This window comes from Bos javanicus, chromosome 20 (assembly GCF_032452875.1).
Source record: "Bos javanicus breed banteng chromosome 20, ARS-OSU_banteng_1.0, whole genome shotgun sequence".
Taxonomy (NCBI): Eukaryota; Metazoa; Chordata; class Mammalia; order Artiodactyla; family Bovidae; genus Bos; species Bos javanicus.
The window spans coordinates 14,284,936-14,302,837 of record NC_083887.1 but is presented as its reverse complement, the minus strand read 5'-3'; the positions used below and the strand labels follow the sequence as shown (position 1 = coordinate 14,302,837).

At 40.5% G+C, this 17,902-nt stretch overlaps 1 protein-coding gene across 3 annotated transcripts in view; it reads right to left on the bottom strand.

The window, feature by feature from the left end:
* The window catches only part of ADAMTS6 (ADAM metallopeptidase with thrombospondin type 1 motif 6), a 430,884-nt gene that overhangs the window by 91,407 nt on the left and 321,575 nt on the right, over window positions 1-17,902 (bottom strand). For 2 of the 3 annotated variants that reach the window (XR_009731737.1, XR_009731739.1), the window contains exons 31-32: window positions 13,733-13,915; window positions 10,633-10,752 (exon numbers count right to left, since the gene is read on the bottom strand). The gene's annotated coding sequence lies outside the window, so the exon portion shown is untranslated. The remainder of the gene's footprint in view (window positions 1-10,632; window positions 10,753-13,732; window positions 13,916-17,902) is intronic. The other variant, XR_009731738.1, reaches the window with a different exon arrangement.

The window sequence follows — 17,902 nt, the reverse complement described above, 5'->3', positions numbered from 1 at the left end:
AAACGTGAGCCATCAATTGCAGCTTGGAAAATATCTTATAAATACACCTTCTGTTGTAATTATTTTATACAAATTGAATTTAACTTGCAATGTTATTTCTTTTGTCTTTATGAGATTCATTAATTTTTTTATTCTTACAGAAATTGATATATGTTACTCTCTCCCTCTCTCACACACACACACACACACACACACACCCTGGTGTGAAACACTCTAAGTCCTAGGCCCAAACTATCTGCTGTAAGTCCTTGTCTGCTAGTGATTAGGTAGGTGGGAGAATGACGGTCTTTGTTCTTTTGCTCCCTCTGGTGTATATTCCATTTCACCTGTGTAGAGCTAAACTTACACCCCAAGGACAAATGACACTTAGGTGAATGACAATAGGTGGTTCTAAATTGAGAACGGCTATTCAGTATGGATGTAAGTTCTGATTGATGGTGCATTTAGAAGCAAAAAATAGAAGCCCATGCAGTGGATACTGGACTTCACCTTTCAGGTCATTTTAAAGAATAGTGAAAGAAAGACAGGAGAGTGAGAGGCAGTAGTTTGCCATTCCAGGAAAATAAAGGAAAGAAAAAGACAACAGATAAAGCTGAAAAGCAATGGCCTCAGAGTATACAAGAAACAGAATAAGAGTGAAATAGAGTGTGAACAAACTCCAGAAAAAAAAAAGTTTAAAAATGCTTAGGGGACAAAGTGTTACTAAAGAAAGGAAATCCTAGCTTGTGAGACTTAACGTGAAACGAGAAGATAAAAATCCTTTATACAATCAGCAAACAAAAGCAAGGAAATATAAATTCTCAAATCCCATGGAGAGCCTGGAAGGGAAGTCAGCGAGACAATGCAGAACATGCAGTTGAGAGGATAAATCATTTCTTTACCCCACTCTACACAAAAAGAAGATAAGGGCCAGGGTGAGACATATTTTCCAGCAAAAGGGTAGGGAATTGTTGAAATGCTTTTTCCTTACCACAAAAAACTAACAGAACACCCAATTCCAATGAACAGGATTCTCTCAGAAAGACAAAATCCATTCCTACAGCAAACACGGGTGAGGTCCGTGAAGGTGGAAGGAAAAGAGGCTGCCCACTCTGACGCCACATGAAATATCTGTCAACTCACTGTTGAAGGAAGATCAATAAGGACCTTAGAATTTGTGGGAGCAGCCTCTCTTGAGGGAAGACACTGGGGTTTTCTTGAGGTGCGGTCTGAGTAATTGGAAAGTTGGATCACTGAACAGTGAGACCATGAGTCTCTCACCCATAACCACAATTTTGAGAGGGAAATTAAGATTGTTTAAAATAAAGAATCAAATTTATTTAAAAACATTTACTTAAATGTCTCGGCATGTACTTAAAAACAGTACACACACACACACACACAAGATCTGGATTCCAAGAAGTAGAAGTCCACCAAGGTCTTACGGGCTTGAGGGAAAAAAGAAATGCCCGACATCATATTGAGGCCAAAAATATTTCCCCTTGGCCAAAAAGCACTTAAAGTTCATTTCTCATAATGAAACACAAGTTTGGCACATATACAGAATGTTTATTTTTTCAAATGGATGAAAAAGTAGGTAACCAAAACATACAATGTCAATGAACCATGTCCATTCATTTATCCTGGCTATGGATAATCAGATATGGAGTACCCTGAAAGCAATCATGTGAGTGACCTGAATAATTGCACTGGGGCATTTTTGTAGTTGGGCCTTAGAACCACTCTTAATTCTTGTCTCTAACAAATTGTCCTCATTGTTCACCTGCAAAACAGACTCTGTGATAATACTGCTTTTCTCTATACTGGCTTTTTTTTTTTTTTTTTAATGCTCCGAAAAAGGTCTAAGCTTTTCTGAGATGCAGTTTTGAAAACAACAAGAGGCTTGGCAATTCAATTCAAATTAATTTGTATACAAACTTGAGTTTCAATGATACAGACAGAAAAGGAAGTGTTTTTGGTTTTGCTTTGTGTGTGTGTGTTTTACTGAGTGACTTTTCTTGAGAAATCTTTCCTACTTAGAAAAAAAGCCATTAAAGAGTTTTCACAAGCTGGAGGGAGTCTTGCCAACATCTTGATTTTCCTCTTTCTTTTCCTCCTTGGTTTCTGATTGATTTAGAATTTTTCAATTTGTAAAGGAAAGATGCAAGTACTGTGGGTACAGGCAAATACAATTTGCATTTTCCCTAGTAAAATGCATATTTCCTTCCCACAGTTAGAGAGCGGTCTAGAGCACGAAAAGAAGGCCATCTCTCTGACTGGGGCACAAATAAATAGTTAAAACCTTTTGATGTGCATGAGCAGACAGCTTAAAGAAGATTACTGATAGAGACTTTCGTGCCCTTTGATGCACTGTGTGGAAATAGCTTTTTCCTTAAACCAAAATAATAACAAAAAATAATGTTGGTAAAATAGTGGTTAAAAACTGAAGTTTAGGGGAATATTTAATTTGTACTTAGGCAGTTATGTTTCTTTAAAAATCTGTTTAGACTGTGTAAACATACATTTTATTAAAATGTCCTTTTTATATCCCTTTTATCTTTCTTTTTATTTTTTGGATAGTACTATTATGGCCAAAGAAATGGCCCTTAATTTTTCTATATGACCAATGAAAACCAAAGTTAATTATACTCAGAATTACTCTATGAAGGTTTTTGCCCAACAGATGAGTTTCTGGCGAGCAAGCTGTGAATGTCTTTAAACTGCATGTTTGCCTGGCGTTTAGTTCTAAACTCCAACATATTAGTCTATTTCATTAAATCATAAAAACTTTTAGAAACAAGAAAAAAACTGCTGTTATTTCAAAAGAATAAAAGGTAAGAAAGACATATAAAGTATGGTTTCCTTGTTTTTGTTAAGATTACAATTTTAATTTGTTATGGAACACTTCTGTTAAACCAGGAAATCCTGCTAGAACTCAAATTTGTTGCATTATTTGAGATGAACATACTTTTAGTTTGTAGTGAATCTCCTTATTCAAAAGCTATTTGGAATGAAAAACCCAGTCTAGAACGCGAACCTTATAGTTTGCATTTTTAAAAGAACGAATTTGCTGGTAGGAAATTCTTCTTAGATAAACCACACTGACTTTTCAAATGCTATTTTTTAAGAAGACCCTAAGGGTCATTTGTCTGTAAAAATAAGGACTCGGCTGCTCCAGGGGCCGCGCCTTTCCTTTACTCTCGCCCAGACATTCCAGTCAATCAGAGCAGGGCCCATCCTCTGGCCCCCTTTGCCTACACACATCACACCTAATTTTGGCCAATTTCCCCTCTAATCTTCATCTGCCCTTGTTCTTCCTTTGTTCTCTTCTCAGTTTTCTAAAGGAAAAACTATAGCATTTAATTTGATAAGTAGATAAAAATAAAATTCCCTTTCAGCTTTTAAAAACTGCTTCCCAAAGGTACAGGAAAACCTTAAATTGTGAAATGTCGAAATGTCACTGAGATGACTCTTTATCTGTTTAAAGATATATGTTATTTTATATACATACACACATAATAAAGTTATACCCTATTCATTAGAAATTCATTAGGAATTTACAATAATTCAACCTGATTGAGATCAGAATTTATCTTTTTAGTCTTTAGAAATGATTTTACATGGAAGTAATACCATAAAAGATAATAGCATTAAGTTTAAATTACTTAAGACTGTCTAAGGCCAAATGAATATTGTTTTCTACTCAACAGAAAGCGTACAATAAGAAATCTTGGTAACCTTTTCTTCACAGCTAATGTGAGTTATTTTTGATTTTGAAAGCAAGACCTACATACCTTTTGAAAAATACCTGTGTAGCCAGTTAGATCTCTTTTTCACAGTGTGATGAAAGAAAAAAAAAACCACAGACTTTGTGTTAAATCTGTTTGACCCCTGGCTCTATCGCCCACTAATTTAATAGCTTTGGACAAACTACTTCTCCAAGCCTCAACTCTCTGTCTATAAATAGGGATACTAATACCTATGCCAGTGACTTGTTTTGAGTGTACAGTGCTAGACCCCTACTATGAGATTAATCGTGTACATTTGCTGCCTGTCCCTGAGCTCTTGGTGACCAGTTTCTTCGCAGTGATCTGAAGAGAGGAGCTGCAGCAAAAGGACGGAGGAGGGGAAGCTTCTGTCAGCTGGTGTTAATGAGTTGACTCAAATACAGTTGAAAGAAGAGTGATATACCTCCCTACCAACAGTGTGGCATTCCAGAATGTTTTTCCTCAACTGGGATTAGAGCTTCTTTTCCTCTCCAAGATGAGTTTTAAATGAATAAAAATGCTGAAGGGTATGGAAAGCTATGAGATAGTTGGCAGTGCAATTATTACACGCCCAACATATCTTGGGAATGACCCTTCAATACCAAGGTATGGGCTTCCCTTGTGGCTTAGCTGGTAAAGAATCCGCCTGCAATGCAGGAGACCTGGGTTTGATTCCTGGGTTAGAAAGATCCCCTGGAGAAGTGAACAGCTACCCACTCCAGTATTCTGGCCTGGAGAATTCCATGGACTGTACAGTCCACGGGGTTGCAAAGAGTTGGACATGACTAAGCAAGTTTCACTTCACTATGATCCTCTAACATAGGTTCATTGATTCATTCATCAATCATTCAACTAGCATATATTATGTGCCTGTCAAGCCCCCAGAACTGCACTGGGTATTCAAAGATTTAGCCCTCAGGCACATTACAGCGTCATTTACAGACATATAAACAAGCACCCTAAAGTCCTGGCACTCAAAGTGTAGCCTGTGGGCCAGCAACATTGGTATCTCCTGGGAGCTTGCTAGAAATTCAGTATCTTGGTCTGTTTTAACTTTGGTTAAGAAATAAGTATTGTCTCACTGTGACCGATGATCTTATTTGACCAAGTATTTCAAAGTTTTTTGACAAACTTCCCAAATACCAAATTTTAATTAACATTCTTTTGACTTTCAGCTAACTTTGGGATGCTTTAGAGGGCATCTCAGAGAGAAATGTTTAACTAATATTATTTGGTATATTAAATTACAAAAAGCCCATTACTACACGAGCAATAAACTGACTTAAGATATACTATATAGATGAATGTTATTAATACAGACATTCTAAAAATTATATAAAGTTTCTAAAATTTGGATAAGTCCTGGTATAATGCTATAGTTATAGTTGTTATCTTAAAAAGTTGTATGTCACAACAGTAACCAAGCTTCTATATCAATTACACTGTAATCAGATGTCTAAACGTACCTTTTCAGTCTTTTGTCATTCAGAGACAATTATTATTGTACTCTGATGGTGTTACAAAAATGCTTTATCTTCAGGAAGATTTATAGAAAGACTACGGAAGCAGTTACAACAGTTCCGCATTAAGATGATGTCTGCGCAGGAATTCCAGCACAAACCTACCTAAAACAAGAGGCTGTCCTACCCTTGGGACCCCCAGATCAGGCATCGAAAGATTTTTACTTCCTAACAGGGCAGAGTTGATGCCCCTATTTAGCCCTGAAACAGCTACAGAAAACAGACTATCCCTCTCTGCTTCTCAAAAGATTATGGGAGTAAAATTTCTAAGTGGGGAATGAAACGGAAGGGAAAGGGGCAGGGCACAACCTTTAAAGAATTACAGCCATCGAGGACACAACGCACACTGGTTAGAACCAACTAGGTCCAAGATGGCAGATGACTGATTTCCACTGAACCTTGAGCCTTAATACACTTTCACACTACATGAGCAAGCCCCCACAACCCACCCACAGGTGACAGTTCCAAAGCTGACCATAAAAGGCCCAAAACTGGGCAGTGGCCCAAGTTCCTGGAAATCTCTGTCTCTTCCCCAAAATAGCTGGAATACTCTTCCCACTCATTAGCTTATGAAACTACCCACCCCCTAAAAAAACTGACAACACCGTGCCCTGGCCCCTCTCACTTTCTGAGATCGCCCACACTTAGTCTCTGGAGTGTTTATCTCCCTAAATAAACCTCTTTCACTTAATGAAAAAAAAAAGAAATTCAGTATGTGAGGCCCCAATTTGGGCCTAACGAATCAGAATCTGCATTTTAACAAGGTTACAAGGTGATTTGTATGTACATTATAACTTTAAAAGTAGTGCTTTAAATGGGACCTAATTAAAAGCTTTTGCACAGCAAAGGAAACCACAAACAAAATGAAAAGACAACCTACAGACTGGGAGAAAATATTGGCAAACAATGCTACAGATAAGGGATTAATTTCCAAAATATAAAAAGTTTAAAATATATATATAAAAACAAAACAAAAAAAAAACAATAAAAAATGGGCAGAAGACCTAAGTACACATTTTTTTGAAAGAAGACATACAGATCGTCAACAGATACATGAAAAGATGCTCAACATCACTAATTATTACAGTGATGTAAATCAAAACTACAATGAAGTATTACCTCACATCAGTCACAATGGTCATCATGAAGAAGTTTACAAATAATAAATGCTGGAGAGGGTGTGGAAAGAAAGGAATCTTCCTACACTGTTGGTGGGAATGTAAATTGTTGTAGCCACTATGGAAAAGAGTGTGGAGATTCTTTAAAAAACTAAAAATAGAGCTACCATATTACCCCGCAATCCCACTCCTGGGTGTATACCTGGAAAAAACTCTAAAGATACATGCACCCCAGTGTTCACAACAGCACTTACAATAGCCAAGACACAGAAGCCACCTAAGTGTCCAGGGACTGATGAATGGGAAAAAACGATGTGGTATATACATACAATGGAATATTATTCAGCCATAAGAATGATATAATGCCATTTTCAGCAACGTGGATAGACCTAAAGATTATTTGTAAGTCAGAGAAAGACAATATCATATGATATCACTTACATGTGAAATCTTAAAAAATGATATAAACACACATTTATAAAACAGAAACAGACTCACAGACATAGAAAACAAACTGATGGTTATGAGAGGGAATAGAGGGGGCTGGAGATAAATTAGGAGTTTGGGATTAACAGACACACACTACTGTATATAAGATAGCTAATCAATAAGGACCTACTATATAGCACAGAGAACTATATGCAATGACTTATTATAACCTATAATGGAAAAGAATCTGAAAATATACACCAAAGTATAACTGAATCACTTGGCTGTACACCTGAACCTAACAAAACATTGTAGTTCAGTTCAGTCACTCAGTCGTGTCCAACACTTTGCGATCCCGTGGACTGCAGCATGCCAGGCCTCCCTGTCCATCATCAGCTCCTGGAGTTCACTCAAACTCATGTCCATTGAGACAGTGATGCCATCCAACCATCTCATCCCCTGTTGTCCCCTTCTTCTCCCGCCTTCAAACTTTCCCAGCATCAGGGTCTTTTCTAATGGGTCAGCTCTTCACATCAGGTGGCCAAAGTATCGGAGTTTCAACTTAAGCATCACTCCTTCCAATGAATGTTCAGGACTGATTTCCTTTAGGATGGACTGGTTGGACCTCCATGCAATCCAAGGGACTCTCAAGAGTCTTCTCCAACACCACAGTTCAAAAGCATCAATTCTTCAGTGCTCAGCTTTCTTTATAGTCCAGCTCTCACATCCATACATGACTACCAGAAAAACCAAAGCCTTGACTAGATGGACCTTTGTTGACAAAGTAATGTCTCTGCTTTTTAATATGCTGTCTAGGTGCATCAAAACTTTCCTTCCAAGGAGTAAACATCTTTTAATTTCATGGCTGCAGTCACCATCTGCAGTGATTCTGGAGCCCCAAAAAATAAAGTCTGCCACTGTTTCCTCTGTTTCCCCATCTATTTGCCATGAAGTGATGGGACTGGATGCCATGATCTTAGTTTTCTGAAAGCTTAAAGCCAACTTTTTCACTCTTTTCTTTCACTTTCAGAGGCTCTTTAGTTCTTCACTTTCTGCCAGAAGAGTGGTATCATCTGCATAACTGAGGTTATTGATATTTCTCCCAGTAATCTTGATCCCAGCTTGTGCTTCATCCAGCCCAGCTTTTACTATGATGTACTCTGCATATAAGTTAAATAAGTAGGGTGACAATATACAGCCTTGATGTTCTCCTTTTCCTATTTGGAATCAGTCTGTTGTTCCATGTCCAGTTCTAACTGTTGCTTCCTAACCTGCATATAGGTTTCTCAAGAGGCAGGTAAGGTGGTCTGCTATTCCCATCTCTTTAGGAATTTTCCACAGTTTACTGTGATCCACACAGTCAAAGGCTTTGGCATAGTCAATAAAGCAGAAAGAGATGTTTTTATGGAACTCACTTGCTTTTTCGATGATCCAGCGGATGTTGGCAATTTGATCTCTGGTTCCTCTGCCTCTTCTAAAACCAGCTTGAACATCTGGAAGTTCATGGTTCACATATTGTTGAAGCCTGGCTTGGAGAATTTTGAGCATTTCTTTACTAGCATGTGAGATGAGTGCAGTTGTGTGGTAGTTTGAGCATTCTTTGGCATTGCCTTTCTTTGGGATTGGAATGAAAACTGACCTTTTCCAGGTGGCCTCTGCTGAGTTTTCCAAATTCGCTGGCATATTGAGTGCAGAACTTTCACAGCATCATCTTTTAGGATTTGAAATAGCTCAACTGGAATTCTATCACCTCGACTAGCTTTGTTCGTAGTGATGCTTCCTAAGGCCCACTTGACTTCACATTCCAGGATGTCTGGCTCTAGGTGAACGATCACACCATCGTGATTATCTGGGTCATGAAGATCTTTTTTGTACAGTTCTTCTGTGTATTCTTGCCACCTCTTAATATCTTCTGCTTCTGTTAGGTCCATACCATTTCTGTCCTTTATTGAGCCCATCTTTGCATGAAATGTTTCCTTGGTATCTCTAATTTTCTTGAGGAGATCTCTAGTCTTTCTCATTCTATTGTTTTCCTCTATTTCTTTGCACTGATCTCTGAGGAAGGCTTTCTTATCTCTCCTTGCTATTCTTTGGAACTCTGCATTCAAATGGGTATATCTCTCCTTTTCTCCTTTGCTTTTCGCTTCTCTTCTTTTCACAGCTATTTGTAAGGCCTCCTCAGACAGCCATGCTGCTTTTGCAGTTCTTTTTCTTGGGGATGGTCTTGTTCTGTTTCCTGTGCAATGTCACAAACCTCTGTCCATAGTTCATCAGGCACTCTGTCTATCAGATCTAGTCCCTTAAGTCTATTTCTCACTTCCACTGTATAATAGTAAAGGATTTGATTTAGGTCATACTTGAATAGTCTAGTGGTTTTCCCTACTTTCTTCAATTTAAGTCTGAATTTGGCAATAAGGAGTTTATGACCTGAGCCACAGTCAGCTCCCAGTCTTGTTTTTGCTGACTGTATAGAGCTTCTCCACTTTTGGCTGCAAAGAAATCCAAGATCAAAGTGTCACTAGTCTTGGTGCCTTCTGAGGGCTAAAGGAGAATCAGTTCCATGCCTTTCTCCTGGCTTCTGGTGGCCTTTGTCATCCCCTGGCTTGTAGACGGTGTTCTTCTGTGTCTTCACCTGGTCTTTCCTCTCTGCAAGTCTATCTAAAACCAAATTTAGTCTTTTTATAAGGACACCAGTCATTTTGCATTAGGGCTCACTCTAGTGACCACATCGTCACTTGACCATCTGCAAAACTCTATTTCGAAATAAGGGACTGGGATTAGGACTTCAACATGTTTTGGGGGGACAAAACGTAATCCTTAGCATGACCTTTGACCCCTCAACTTGAAAATGATTAGGTATTAGTGAAACAAGCTGGGCATCTCAGGTGGTAGAACCAAAGTTAGTAAAGGCTTAAGGAATCACACCTCTCAGTAACCACAGTTGAAGGAAAAGAGCAAATGGAAGGTGAGGGAAGGAAGGAGGCAGATTTACTAGAAAACTAGGTAGGTCTAAAAATGCTGCAACAGAATTGAACTTTTCATTCTGTAGGCAATGGAGACCCAAATGGAGGGCTCCAACCTTCAGTGCTGTGGCCCGGTTTCCAGCTCCCTGGAAGCAGGATGCAGAGTAGACTGAGCTGGCCTCTGGAGTCAAGTCACCAGTGAAGAGGTCACTACATTGGTCTCTGTGAGAGATGAGGAGGGCCTGAGCTGGGGCAAATTCAAATAGGATGAAGAGTGGGGGAAATGAAGAGTCATGAGGAAATGGTGATGTCAGCCCTGGGTTTGTTGCTTAGTCTGCTTATGTGGGAAACACCTGCCTCAGGGGGAGCATGTTAGACTTGGGACTTGTGTTCCTTCAAGAAAAGAGTTTGGTCCAATGAGAATGCAAGACAAAGGATGCTCCCCTCTCTACCCCCAATCCCCGGTAATCAACCTACAAATACAGCAGCAGAGCTTCCTGGCAATATTCAGACAAAGTTGCAGCAGGAGAAACACTCATGACCCTTCTGGGATTCAGATCAAAGAGTAAAGAGGAAGAACCTGGAATGAAAGGCAGTCTCTATCTCACCAGAAACTTTAGGAATCAACTTAGAATCTTATCTTCCCCAAACCTTGGAGGTGAGCCAGCTCTTAAAGAAGGGTATTGGAAGAAAAACACCCAAGTATCAAATGGCTCAGACGATTTGATAAACACGTGTGCTCGCTGGGAGGCAAGGCTGCTCTGGGAGTCCCTTCATGGCTGGGAAGTTAGAGAGCGTTGCTCTAGTCCACATTTAGTCTCATTCTTTGTAAGCCCTTGGTTCTGCATCCACTTACCTGCTGAACACAAGGTATGGCGGCCTTGGACTGTGGTAAGGCAAGCCTCAGAGTGATGCAGAAAGCTCCCAAACTGCACCTGGTTCTCATAGGGTCCTTGAGCCAAAGTCCTGTCCTAAGCTGACAGACAACACAGACAACTTAAGGGACAAAGAGAAATGACATAGCAGCTAAAAATGAGAAATTTCTCATGATTATACCCTCCTAGCTTACACACTTTTTCTGTAAAAGTCCAGATAATAAATATTTTAGATTTTGTGGGCCACATACACTCTCTATTCCATATTATTTGCTTTTAGTGTTTTTTTCCTAACAGCACTTTAAAAATATAAAATATCATTTTTAGTTTGTGGGCTGCATGATATCAGGGTACAGATGATAGTTTGCTGACCCCTGGCTTAAAGCTGACCCATGAAGCCATGGAAAACAACAGATATGCAATCTATCTTGCTTAATCACTTGAGACATTTGAGTTTTTATTCTCACCTCTTTCCACCATAGAGTCTGATTAATTGGGCTCTTGCAGTTAGCTGACTTGAGAACTCTCCAAGAATTCAGAAGCAAGGCTTGTGTGGCCTGCCCTCTTATAAACAAACACACTCTAAGGTCTGAGGTGCAAAGTGATTGATGTACAGGAAGCAAAAGGCCTCTAGTCTTCCACTCACTACCTTAAAACCCTGAGCACTATCTTTTTCTTTTTTTTTTTTTTTAACCTTTTGGCCTCACCCTGTGGCACATGCGATCTTGGTTCCCCAACCAAGGATTGAACTTGCATCCCCTCCATTGGAAGCATGAAGTCTTAACCCCTGGACAGCCAGGAAAGTCCCACGAGCACTAGTAAGGAAAGAGGAGCCCCACTGAGAAGCATAAGAAAAGGCCTGCCTCTGAGATGGCATGACTTTACGTTCCCCCACAGTCATGCGTTATGCTTCCAATTAGCTCCAGCCCTCCCTACATCCTGCAGGGAAACTCTTGGCCAGTTCACACGTGTTAGGTGTTACATTAGCAGCACACATCATGGTATCGATACAACAGGCCTGGTGTTTGCTTTCTGACTCATGGACATGGTTTCCGTGGAACTACGAGCACGCAACCCCAACAATGCCCAGTCTGTTCAAGGTACAGACTATTTTAGGAGTGTCTGGCTTAAAGCAGAGTAGATTAAATGGAAATAATCAGAGAAAGAAGAATTACAAAAAAAGTTTTATGGATAGATCTCAGTTCCAAACCCAAATCTCTATTCTAACATCAAACAATGCAGATACTACTGTGAATTTATATGGATGCAATGGGGTGAATTGGAGTTAGTAAACTCTAGCATATATGCAAAGACAGCAATATATGATAAACAATATGGCCCTGGGTGTTTGCGGTTATTTTACCCTAGAAGCATTGATAAAACAGTTGATTTGAGCATATGCAAAGACAGATATTTGCCTGGTAATTGACAGAGGAAACAAAAACAGACTGTGTACTCTTTACGCCAAGGAAAAAGATGGAGCACTTTGTTATCTTCTCCTTTCCTTCTCACCCCCCAAGCCTGCTTAGAAGCCTGTTCTCAGGTGCTAAACTCCATTCTCGGTTTACAGTGAGCATCCTGCCAAGAGCCGAAAGGAAAACAATGTGCCTGTCATTAGAGCATCTGGGAACAGTTTTGTCACATGAGCCCAGACAAAGCCACGCTCACCACAGGTCAGTCTGCTCCTCGGCTATATACATGGGTGTTTCTCTGTGTGCCTCGGAACCCCCTCAGCGTGACCTCACCATTGTGTTGTCCAGAAAAGTATCAGCTGAAAAATAAAGGCCCACTTTACAGCTATTGTATTGCTGGCTTGTTTTACATCCAGAAACATTCAATTTAAATACGGCTTTTGTAGAACTTGGAAAATGCTCACTATAATTGCTAAAATATCAATGTAAACCCTCTTGTCTTTGGGATTTAAATATATCCATGAGCTACTATCGAACTGCACAAGTTGAAAATTGTCTGCAAAGAAATAAAAGTGACAAATATGGTAGGAATATACAATAGTACAAATGATGAAAAGTAAATTGCCCTTTGAATTATGCTCATTTAATAACTAAAAACATTGTACTGCACATAAGGGATTTTATGAGGCATAGCATTTTAACTGCTGTTTCTCAATGCAGCCCTCTATCCGTTCCATCTCCCTCTAAAATGCCATAACCCAATGTCCTGCAACTGTGAAGGAAGGACAAATTTTGAGTTATAAAGCTGGGCTCTGCCACGTACAGCTGCCTTCTTAGAATAGTACAGCCCACTGCCAAAATAAATGAACAGCATCTTTTTGTGGAACTTACTGTCAGAAACCCTCTAGCCTCACGTCTACAAGCTTGATTGGTAACAGAAGCAACCCAAGGAAAACTATGTGATGCCTGCTCTCTGCTTAATGGTGCCGTCTGTGCATTTGTTATTCAGACCCAGCTTTTCATAGCAACCATTGAATATGCAAAGTTGAATTTAGGGATGCCAGAGTTAATTAACACCAGCTCCATTTGATGGCAAGCTTTGTAAACAATCAGGATTCTAACTTCTTTAGACTTGAATTTGGGAGCCTGACAACTTTTATCCCTTGGAGTTAGGAATTCTGTATAAAGTATAAATAGTTGATTTCAGGTCATATTTACTTGCCAAAAGATGGAACACTGATTGGTAAGGATGCCTACACACCTACAGGCTACTGGATGAAGGAGGATTTTCATTTTTAATGGTTAGCAGTAATACCTCGTTTAAATTCAGAGGGAGGCCCAGGTTTTCCCTCTGTGGAGAGGCAATAATCTGAGGCAGGCTCTTCAGAAATCCTAGGTTGTGACTTCCTTTTGCTAATTTTCCTTGCACACACTTCGAGAATGACTACTACTTTACTGTTCTCAAAGTGACCATGCAGTTGGATGCAACAGAAGAGGGCTCCATTTTTTCCATGTTATACGCTGTGCTCTGAAGATACTGCAGAGGTTTAGCATCTTGCCAAAGGCAAATTTCCCCCATATTCTACCCAATCTACATACTTCACAGCTCCATAAAAACCATTCCCCTTACACAAAACTCTGAGTTGCCACAGAAACACCCATCTCTTACCTGATACCTGGCATTTGAGACTCAGAACTTCCAAGTTTAGAAACCAGGCAGCTTCTGCTCTCTGAAATGAGAGGAGACTCTAGTGAAATTTCATTTTTCCAGAGGTTGAATGTCCAGGTTGCTGCTCTTCCTCTGGCCACTTGCATTTGGCATTTTGCTGCCCATTCGTACTGCCACCAAAGCCTGGGCAAGAGAAGTAAATGAAGTTAGGATTCAAATCTGCCAATTTGGTTCCTCCTTAGATACTGCCGGGTAAAAGATCTGGCCAAGAAGGGTGACATGTCTAAACCAATTTTTTTTTAAGTTGGAGGATAATCACTTTACAATTTTGTGCTAGTTTTCACTGTACAACATGAATAAGCTATATACATACACATATCCCCTTCCTCTTCCACCTCCCTCCCACTGCCCCTGCCCACTCCTCGAGGTCATCACGGAGCTCTGAGCTGTGCTCCCTCTGTGTCCAAACCATTTTAAAGCGTAAATTATCTATGAGTTGTAGCCATTTGACAACTTGAAAGTCAGGGACTAAAACGATTTTTAAACCTTTCGTAAATGAACAACTTACTCCAACAAACTAGGAGGACTGTGGACAAGTCAGGAGCCAAAGAAAATGAATCAAGAACCTGAACATGGAGAAAGCTGACAACTGTGTTGCTGGATCTAGACAAGGAAAGACTCCGTGCAATTTCCTGACATACAAAATGAAGGGGTCACACTGAATGAGAGCTGCAGTTCCTTCCAGCTGCGACTCTACAGCGTTTCAGCTGAGTGTAAGAGGATTATTTGTCTCTGTATAGAGCGGCAATTACAAGGAAGGACCTGGGCACTCAGGGCAGGGCTATTCTGCTTTGCTTCTGCCAGGAAACTGCTCTTCTAAGGCTGTGAAAGATATCCTAATAGTCACTATGAACCCACCTCCACCACGTGAGCACCTACTATTCACCAGGCACTCCGCTAGGGACCCAGGATACAAAGGTGAATAGGACCCAGACTCTGCCTCCTAGGAGCCCAGAATCTGGTGAGGGAGACAAATGTCAAAAATCACCCCAGTACAATACAGTAAGTGCTGCACTAGAGATGACATAAGAAATATTACGAGTTACACGAAAGAGCAAAAAGTCTTATGGGATAAGGCAAGGCAAAGAAAAGGACGCAAGGGCATTTCTGGGAATGGTGATGAGTGAGAAGGGGAAGGAACTAGAGCAGCTTGTGTGGCTGTAGTGGGCCAAGAAGTCAAGCACAGCAAAATCACTGGAGATGTAACTGGAAACAGTTTAAAGTAGGTTATACAGCTCACTAATTAATGTGGATGTCATCTTCAAGGCAGTGGTTCTTGACTGGTGGTAAGTAGTCATGGCAAGAAGTCAAGAATTCATTGTCTACAGATTGAATGTATCTTATGTTTCTGGATAGATATTATTGGTCAATTTATGTCGATGCTTTATTTTTTTCCCAAGTTTTTTTAAATTTAAATTTATTTATTTTAATTGGAGGCTAATTACTTTACAATATTGTATTGGTTTTGCCATACATCAACATGAATCTGCCACAGGTGTACACGTGTTCCCCATCCTGAACCCCACTCCCACCTCCCTCCCTGTAATAAATTGTAAACTGTTGCTGAATTCAAAGTAGCTTTTAATTTAGGTAATCTCTCAATTAACAGGTGAAAAGAGTATAGCAATCATGGGGGCATCCATGATGGTTTTTGACATGGAAAAAAAAAAACCATGCAAAAAGGATTGGGAACTACTATTTTGGGTGATAAAAAAAATAATTACTTTAAATAAGGGCATGAGTACTTTAAATAATGCAGCATGATTTAAATCATTCACTGTAGGAATGAATGAACTTTGGAATGATCACTCTGAAAGATATTCAAGGATGAATATGAGTGCAGTGAAAGGAAGCTGCTCAAGTTGAACAAGGATAAGAGCTTTGACAGTAACAGGAAGACACAGAGGAGAGGATAAACTCATGAGGTGTGTAGAAAGTAGAAATAAAAGGATTTGTTGACAGATTGGATAGACTAGAGAGAGAAAGAGAAGAGAGTAAGGACCACTCCCGGGATTCCCATTTGGACTGTGAAATGAAAGTGGGACATGCAGGAAACAGGATTGTTGGAGAGGACAGGAAACTTGATTTGGGATATATTCACTCAGAGGTGCCTGAGGGGCAGAGACGTGGAGTCCTTAATAGGAGATAGGGAATATGAGTTGGAACCCCAGGACAGAGGCAGAGGCCACAGGTTAAGTGATTTCCACAGATAACCAGTGGAAATCACGAGAATAATTAGGAGAGGCAATGGAAACCTCAAGAGTGGATGACATTACTCAGAGAGACTTGTTGATTGTAAGAAAGAATGCTATGAAACCCCAAACTTTAGGGTTGGGCAGTAAAAGAGTCCTGACAAAGGCGACAGAAGACGCAGCAGGATCTGAGGGGACAGTGAGACAGAAACTCTGGAAGAGATGGCAAAAGGCTAAACATCACAGAAGAAAATTAAAAGGGAATAAAAAAGAAGGCAACAAATTCTGGCCACCAAGGGGCCATGGTGATCTGTAAGAACCCCTCAGGACAGGAATCAACAGAGAATGCCGAGCACATGGCCTTGAGTGATGAGTTGTAAAGGCAGGAAAAGGAGGCCAGGAATGAAAGGAAAAGAGAGATACAGGACAGTAGATTGAGGAAATAGCAAACAAGGAAAATTATTTCAGACCTGAGGAAACATGAGTGTACAGGTTTCAACCAAGGAGAGGCTGTCAAGGGAGACGAATTATGAAGATATGAAAAAGGAAGGTGTCAACTGACAGAGCCAGTCCCAGAACCAATGAGTGGGTTGATCGTGATTACCTCTCCTCCCTGGCAACCTCAACACCATACTAGTTCTTCCCCGGGCTGGCAGAGAGTTTTCACACCACTGTGCCACCGCTGTGGTATGAAATCTCTTAATCTGTGGCCTCATGTTGTTCTATAAGCTAGAAATGACTTGCCCACTTGCCCTGCTTTCTCTGTCTTACATTTGCACTCACCCTTCTGACCCAGAGCAAATTCTGCCCTCCTCTGAGAATCCCGCCTGATTTCCTCTGCAATTCCCAGTCCTACAAAACAGATGAACCTGCTGGATACTTTTATCACAGACTTTATTTGTACTGCCATCATCATTTTCCTCTCTGTTTCCCCCAGTAGAATGTGAGCTCCTGAGGGCAGGGATTTTGTCATAATGTGCTTTGTATCTTAATTGCCCAGCCTGTTATCTGATTGACAGGGGCAGGGAACTGTAATTGCATACTCACTTTGGAGGGTGCTTCAATCCTAGCAAACTCTGTTACACATGTAAGAAGATCTTCCTCTTACAAAGGAGGAAGCTAAAATTCAGAAACTCTAAGCAAGTTGCTGAAGGTCACATTATCAAAAGTAATAAGTGGCGGGGGCGGGGGGGGGGGGGTGCTTTCCTGGTGGCTCAGTGGTAAAGACTCTGACTGCCAGTGCAGGAGACACGGGTTCGATCCCTGATTCAGGAAGATCCCACAGGCCGCAGAACTAAGCCCATGTGCCACAACTTTCGAGTTTGTGCTCTAGAGCCCGGGAGCCACAACTACTGGAGCCTGTATGCCCTAGAGCCTACGCTCCACAAGAGAAGTCGCGGCAAGGAGAAGCCCATGCACCGCAACAGAGTAGCCCCTGCTCACCACAACCAGAGAAAAGGCTGCATAGCAATGAAGACCCAGCCCAGCCAATAATAAACACATAGAATCTTTTAAAAAAGACTTCTTGTTTAAAAAATACTTAAAATAACAGTAACAATGCAGTGGTAGCAAATACAGATCATGTTACTCCACCAGGCACTGCTTTGGGTCCCAACGGAAAAAAAAGATACAAAATTCAATTGATTCGGCTCTTACAGTTTCATGCCTTTTAGCCTCAACGAGCCCCACAATTGCATCTAATCAATCCTTTTATGCTTTTCAGAGCATCTCCTTAACACGATCCCTGCATATTTGACCAATACACTCTTCTTCCTCTCATTGAATAGCCATCCTCCTACCACTTCATTACTCTCAGCACATAATTACGGACCCAAGCTCAAAGGTAACCTCTTCCCCAAGCCTGTGTGTACTCAATTCTGCAATTTAACCTCACAAGGTGCAGTTAATTGTGGGATCT